The 7,476-nt window shown below is 46.9% G+C and overlaps 1 protein-coding gene across 2 annotated transcripts in view; it reads right to left on the minus strand.

Moving 5' to 3' along the window:
- OSMR (oncostatin M receptor) overlaps positions 1-7,273 on the minus strand; it is a 54,429-nt gene extending 47,156 nt beyond the window's left edge. The window contains exon 1 of one of the 2 annotated variants that reach the window (XM_049648742.1): positions 6,948-7,273. The gene's annotated coding sequence lies outside the window, so the exon portion shown is untranslated. The other variant, XM_049648743.1, reaches the window with a different exon arrangement.
- Positions 7,274-7,476: the final 203 nt, after the last annotated feature.

Genomic DNA, 7,476 nt, shown 5'->3' on the forward strand with positions numbered 1-7,476 from the left:
TTTAATTTTTTTTTTTTCAACGTTTTTTATTTATTTTTGAGACAGAGAGAGACAGAGCATGAACGGGGGAGGGGCAGAGAGAGAGGGAGACACAGAATCGGAAACAGGCTCCACGCTCCGAGCCATCAGCCCAGAGCCTGACGCGGGGCTCGAACTCACGGACCGTGAGATCGTGACCTGGCTGAAGTCGGACGCTTAACCGACTGCGCCACCCAGGCGCCCCATAGTTCAAGTTCTCTTACGTGCAAGTTCTCTAGCACATAATATTAAAAGAAAGCAATTTACAAGTCCTGTCAACTACATTTAATCCAATAGGAAATACTATCACCAGCAGTATGATTTTAAATACCAGTGAAAGATTATATACTCAAAGCGTGGATGAAGACCCGTAGCACTGACATCACCGAAGAGACTAGAAATGTAAAATCAGCCACACATTAGAGCTACCGAATAAAAATTTGTATTTAAAAAAGAATCCCTAGCGGATGTCACATGCACACCCAAGTTGGAGAAATACTACCATATTCAATAGCTGTTACATATTTTTGTCTCCCAGGATACTACTGATACAGAAAGGAAACATTTACTGGTTCCTTCTACGATGAGGTGCACTGCAGAGGCCATACTAGGATATGAAAGTAAATGTGAAAATGATCCTAGCCAGCATGAAGTGGACCCCAGCTCCCTGCCAGGTGCTGTGCTATGTGATCTGCATGAGTTTATTAACTGAATCTTCACAAGAGTCTTATGAAAGAAATTCAGTTATCATCCACTTACACAGGTGAGGAAACAAAAGCTCAGAAGGTTAAAAGTTAACTTTGACACAGGGCGACATTGTTCTTCCAGAACTTGGAAGTCCAGGTGAGTCAGTCCCCAGATCACAGTGCTTTTCCAAACACACTGCTTCCTCCAGAGTTGGAGCTCAGACCAGAATGGACATTAAGGCATAAAGAATTACTAACAATTATAAACCCTTAGAAACCCAAGAAAATCCAAAGAGAAATTCCAACAGGATTTTTTTTTTTTTTTTTTTTTTTAGCTTGGCAAGCTATTTGTAAAGTTTACACAAAAGAGAAAATCACATGGGGTGCCTGGGTGGCTCAGTCGGTTAAGCGTCCGACTTCGGCTCAGGTCATGATCTCACAGCTTGTGGGTTCGAGCCCCGCGTCGAGCCCCGTGTTGGGCTCTGTGCTGACAGCTCAGAGCCTGGAACCTGCTTCAGATTCTGTGTCTCCCTCTCTCTCTGCCCCTCCCCTGCTCATGCTCTGACATTCTCCCTCAAAAATAAATAAACATTAAAAAAAATTTTTTTAAAGAGAAAATGACAAGAATCATTTTTAGAAGAATTTTTTTTTCGAAAAAAAGACTAATACTAACCACTAGATATAACAATATAAAAAGCTGGAGCATTTAGCACAGGGTGGTGGTGCTGGCATAAGAAGAAACAAAAAAGATCAATAAAACAGAATAGAGTCCTGGAATAGACTCTTAAATGAATAGGAATTTATTTTACTATAAAGACAGATTTCACATGAGTTGGAGACAGATACTTAAATAAATGGTGTAAGGTGAATTGCCTAAAACATTAGAAAGTAATTAAGCTCCATCCTTACCTTTCAATTCATGCAAAAATCTGGTATTTTAGGGGCGCCTGGGTGGCTCGGTCGGTTAAGCGTCCGACTTCAGCTCAGGTCATGATCTCACAGTTTGTGGGTTCGGGCCCCGCGTCAGACTCTGTGCTGACAGCTTGGAGCCTGTTTCGGATTCTGTGTCTCCCTCTCTCTCTGCCCCTCCCCTGTTCATGCTCTGTCTCTCTCTGTCTCAAAAATAAATAAACGTTAAAAAACAATTTTTTTTAAATCTGATATTTTAAAGAGCTAAATGTGAATGTCAAAATAATGGGAACGTTAAAAGAAAATAAGATAATTTGAAAAATAATTTTTAGGTGAAAAAGATCTTCTGAAGCCAGCTGAAGCACAAAAATCATAAATCAGCTGCACCAATATTTAAAACTTCTGTGTAGGGGCGCCTGGGTGGCTCAGTCAGTTAAGTGACCGACTTCGGCTCAGGGTCATGATCTCATTGTTCGTGAGTTCGAGCCCCACATCGGGCTCTGTGCTGACAGCTCAGAGCCTGGAGCCTGCTTCCAATTCTGTGTCTCCCCCTCTCTCTGCACCTCCCCTGCTCATGCTGTGTCTCTGTCTCTCAAAAAATAAATAAATGTTAAAAAAAATTAAAAAAAAAACTTCTGTGTAGCAAAAGATAGTTAAAAACAAAAGCATTATGAATGGATAAATAAAAGTGGTGTATGCATACAACGGAATATTATCTATTCTTAAAAAGGAAAAAAAAAATCTGTTACTTGCTACAACATGGATGGTCTTGGGGACATTTTGCTAAGTGAATTAAGTCGGTCACGAAAAGACAAATGCTATACGATTTCTCCAATCCCTGTGAGGTGCCTGGAGTAGTCGAATTCATAGAGACAGAAAGTAGAATGCTGCTTACACGGGGCTGGGGTCGGGAGAAGTGGGAGTTACTGTTTAATGGGCATAGAGTGTCAGTTTTGCAAGGTGGAAAGAATTCCAAAGATGAACAGTGCCAATGGGTGCACAACAATAAGGGTGTACTTAGTAACACTGACCTGTACACTTAAAAATGATTAAAATGGTAAATTTTATATTATGTATTTTACGACCAAAAAATTGGGGGTGGGGAGAGAATCACACTAGAAGAAATATTGAAATAATTTACAACAGACAAAGGGTTAAGATCCTGAATAGGTATAGAGCTTCTGAGATTCATAGGAATAGGAAAAAGCAACTCAATAGAAAAATGAGAGGGGCTCCTGGGTGGCTCAGTCAGTTAAGCATCTGAGTTTGGCTCAGGTCATGATCTCACGGTTTGTGAGTTTGAGCCCCATGTCGGGCTCTGTGCTGACAGCTCAGAGCCTGGAGCCTGCTTCGGATTCTGTGTCTCCCTTTCTCTCTGCCTCTCCCATGCTCACGCTCTGTCTCTCTCTCGCTCAAAAAAATAAACATTTAAAAAAATAGAAGAAAAATGAGCAAAGGACATGAACAGAAGACACACATGACCATAAATATTAAGAGAAATTAAATTGCAGTAGTAATAAGCAAAATACAAATTAAAATGCCATATTCATTCATTTACCAGATTTGCAAATTTAAATGGAAAAAAAAAAAAAAGATAATGGCTGATGTTAGGAAGGAGGAGGGAAGCAGATTCTCATGCACTGAATTTAAATCAGTACCTGGGGTGGGACGCAGTGCTATGATTTGAAGAACTGTATCAAGTGAAAATAATGGACAAACCCTTGGACCCTAGAACTCTATTTCACAGAAATATTCAGGCTTACACACAAAGATGAGTGCAGTCTTTCCTAAAGTACTGCTGCTAATGTTGAATAATTTGAAATCATCCAAATATCCATCAAGAAGGGAAAAAATGGATAAATTATGTTTCTAATTTAGAATAACATGTAGTCTTTAACAAAAGGTTTGTACTGACATGGAAAGATCCCTACGACCTGGATAATGAAAAAGTAAGCTACACAATATATAGTAAGATCTCATTTACATACATTAATACATATGTATGTGTACATATTATGCAAATGCACAGAAAAAAAAACAAAATCATGGAATGGTATTTACCAAATGTCACCATCCCTCTTCTGAGAATAAGAGTGATCATGGTAGTTCCACATTTCATTCCATATACTTCTCTATTTTTTTTTAATTTTGTTTAATTTTTAATGTTTATTTTTTTAAATTTTTTTTAACGTTTTTATTTATTTTTGAGACAGAGAGAGACAGAGCATGAAGGGGGGAGGGGCAGAGAGAGAAGGAGGCACAGAATCGGAAGCAGGCTCCAGGCTCTGAGCCATCAGCCCAGAGCCCGACGCGGGGCTCGAACTCACTGACCGCGAGATAGTGACCTGAGCTGAAGTCGGACGCTTAACCGACTGCACCATCCAGGCGCCCCTATTTATTTTTGAGAGGAAGAGAGACCGAGCATGAGTGGAGGAGGGGCAGAGAGAGAGGGAGACACAGAATCCGAAGCAGGCTCCAGGCTCCCAGCTGTCAGCACAGAGCTGGACACGGGGCTCGAACCCAAGAACCACAAGATCATGACCTGAGCTGAAGTCAGATGCTTAACCGACTGAGCCACCCAGGCGCCCCTACACTTCTCTATTTTTTTGAATAAGAATATAGTCAGTTATTACTTGAATTGCTTTTAAAACATAAAAATGAAATTCGGACAACCTGGAATATATAAATGTTGAAAAGCCAGTACAGTTGATGCTTGAACAATGCCAGTTTAAACTGCATGGGTCCACATACACACAGATTTTTTTCAATAAATACAGTACAGAACTGTAAATGTAGTTTCACTTCCTTATGATGTTCTTAAGAACATCTCCCTTTCTCTAACCTACTTCATTGTAAAAACATAGTATATATAACGTGCACAATGTGTTAATCAACTATTTGTGTTATCTGGTCAACAGTAGGCTATTGGCAGTTAAGTTTTGGGGGACACAAAAGTTCTATGTGGATTTTTAGGCACCCCTACTGCCCGCGCTGTTCAAGGGCCAACTGCAGAACTAAAATGAGAAGGGAAGGAAGGCTGTGAATCCAATAACACAGCTGTTGGGAAAGAAACTCACTTTATGTAGCTACAAAGAAGCCTGCTTGGAGGGAAGGATATTTCTCACAATATTCTATTTGTTTGATTTTTCCACATTTTACTTTTTTTTTTAAATCAAGGAGGACTTCCTTTTCCAGGGAAAAGAGGGCCAAGTCTCCCTGTTCCTGTAATTGAGCAAGATGACACTCAGGAAGATTTCCTTCTACCCGAGCCAACAGTGCCCCAGCCCAGTTCCCACAGGAAAACATACTCCTTCCTCTTGTGGAAGGATATTACCACTGATTTCTCTTTCAAAGCCATAGTTTTCCTGACTCGGTTCCTTTTCTAAGACAAAAGCGCTGTAAGAATCATCAGAGACTCTGGCACACCTACATGTGCATCTCTGTAGGTGTTCCTGGCCCTTCAGGTTAAAGAAAGGGGTAGACGGAGAGACCCAGTGCGTAAATACTTTCCCCAATGTGGCCTGAGTGGGACACTGTCAAGGTGACCTTTGATACAAAAGGCTCAGACATATTTGCTGGGACAACATGAGGCAGAAGCAGGACCAAGATGTAAGTCACAAGGAGGCAAGTTACAGCTGAGAATTAACTTTGTCTGGCAATGAAATATTAGGTGGTGAGCTCCCCGGCACTATTAGCTTCTAACAGTACTGAATGCTACCAGGGCAGATACGAATTGAGCACAACCTGAAGATTCTAAACAGGCAGCTGAAGTTGGAGTCCAGTGCTTTTAATAAGCTCCAAGGATTGGGGCCCTTCAGCCTCCAGGGTGCATTTTAAAGCAGCCCAGGAGGGAGACAAAGTAGGACAGTAATGAAGCACCACCCCCAGAACCACTCCAAAAAGAGTCCTAGAGTTTGAGGCACAGCATAGTGGTTATAAGGAGACTCCAAGCCAATTCCTGACTCTCACCTGTTAGCTGTGTGACCACAGACAAGTTACAGAACTTCTCTGGGCCTTGGTTTCCTCACTGATAAAACGAGAATGACAGAGCTATTCCCTCCCTCACTGGCAAAGCTTAAATGAGCTGGCATATGTAAAGTACTCAGAACAGTGCCTGGTCCATCGTATGAACCATTATTATTTTGCAGAGGAGGAAACTGAGGCTGAGGCGATGATTAACTTCACCCCAGTCCCAATGTCAGCTTTAGACTTGGGCATAACACCCAAAGCTTCTTTCCTTCCTGTTCAAATCAAATATTCCATCTTTATTTCTATGGGATCTTCTACATGGACCCCCACTTTTACTCCTCTGGAGTTGGAGCATAAGCTCAGTCACAAAGAGTCTTGGAGCCTGTCGGTTACCAAGTGGCCTTTCTCAGTGGCACCTCAGTGGCACTCAGTGGCGCGCCTCTCACCACAGGCAGGCAGGCAGGCAGGATGCATGCGTGCATGGCTAGGCTGATGAAAGACAGGTCAAGGACCATCAAGAAAGGGCTCATGGTGTCAGGGCCAAAGCCCTGGGCTACGGGATTTCGGAGTCACCGCAGCCAGTTTTTTGGTCTTGGACAAGTTACTGAACCCCTCCATGCGGGGTGGGGAGGGGGGGGCGTTTGCGTTTGCAAGTCTCCCGCCGCTCAACCGGCCAGCTCCGCGCCCCCTCCATTCGAGTGGAGGATAGGTGTCCGTCCGTCCCGCGCTCCCGCACCACCGCACCCCCGGGATGTCCTCGCTGCACACCGGGGTGAGCGCCGCCCACTTCCAGGTGTAAACAGAGGCCAGCAGGAGGGACACCACCGACAACTCCGGGGGGGGGGAACTTTGGGGGGGGGGGGGGGGTGTTGGGGAATACAATTAACTTCCGTGGTGATGTGTTGGGAGAGAAGCAAAGGTGGATTAAGTGGGAATTTTAATTCAACACACATTCCCGACTACTGAGAAAGAAGCGACGGGACTGTGAACTTCCAAGCAGGGAAGGAAACGCCGCGACGGACCCAGCATTGTGCGCTCTGGAAAGAATTACTCTTTACAAGTTACGCACCAGGCAGGCGGGCCAGAGGCGGGGAGCCCTCAAAGCACCGGCTCGGAGCGGGTCGAACGGTGAGCCAAAGCAAACGCCGGGCGGAGGCGGCGCGGGGCGGGTCAGGCAGGCGGCCGTGCGCCGGGCCGCGTCCAGGCGGGCAGACCCCGGGAAGGGGCTTGCAAAGCCGTCCGATCCTTCCGGACGCCACGCCGGGTCCGCTCGCGGGCAGGGCTGGCGGGGCGCGGGGAAGGCTGCCGCGGGGCGCGCAGGAGAGCGAGCGGGCGGCGGGGTGGCAGGGCGGCGGGGGTACTCACCCCGCGGGCGGGCGGACGGCTCCAGGCCGGGTCCTGGGCGGCGCGGGGCCGCGGGTGCGGACGCCAGTGTGGACGTGCAGGGGCGGCCCCGCGCCGGGGCTATGAATCAGCTGCGGGGCGAGCGCCGAGGGGCGGGAGTTACGGGAAAGCCGCGGGGGAGGGCAGAGGGCTGAGGACTTTTGCAATTTCCCGTCCTGCTGCGCACTCTTGGCACTCCTGGGACCCACAGGAATTCTCCCCCTTTTGGTCCCGGGGGGGGAAGCGGCCGGGACCCTGCGGGAGGCGGCCGGGACCCCGCGGAGGTGCGGCCCCGGGCCTCGGCGGGCGGGGAGCGGTGGGAAAGGAAGTGGGAGAGGCCTGGGAAGGAACAGGGGAACCCACGGCTCCGCGGGAGGCGTCGCGCGCCCGTCACTCCTGCCCCGGCCGGCGGGCCCCGCAGCGGCGGGACGCCGAGGCCTGCCGAGGGCCCCAGGACCTGGTGTGACCGCGCGAGGCCACTTGTTATCCCAAGCGAGGGGGCGGAACCCTG

Source organism: Panthera uncia (genome assembly GCF_023721935.1).
Source record: "Panthera uncia isolate 11264 chromosome A1 unlocalized genomic scaffold, Puncia_PCG_1.0 HiC_scaffold_17, whole genome shotgun sequence".
Lineage (NCBI taxonomy): Eukaryota > Metazoa > Chordata > Mammalia > Carnivora > Felidae > Panthera > Panthera uncia.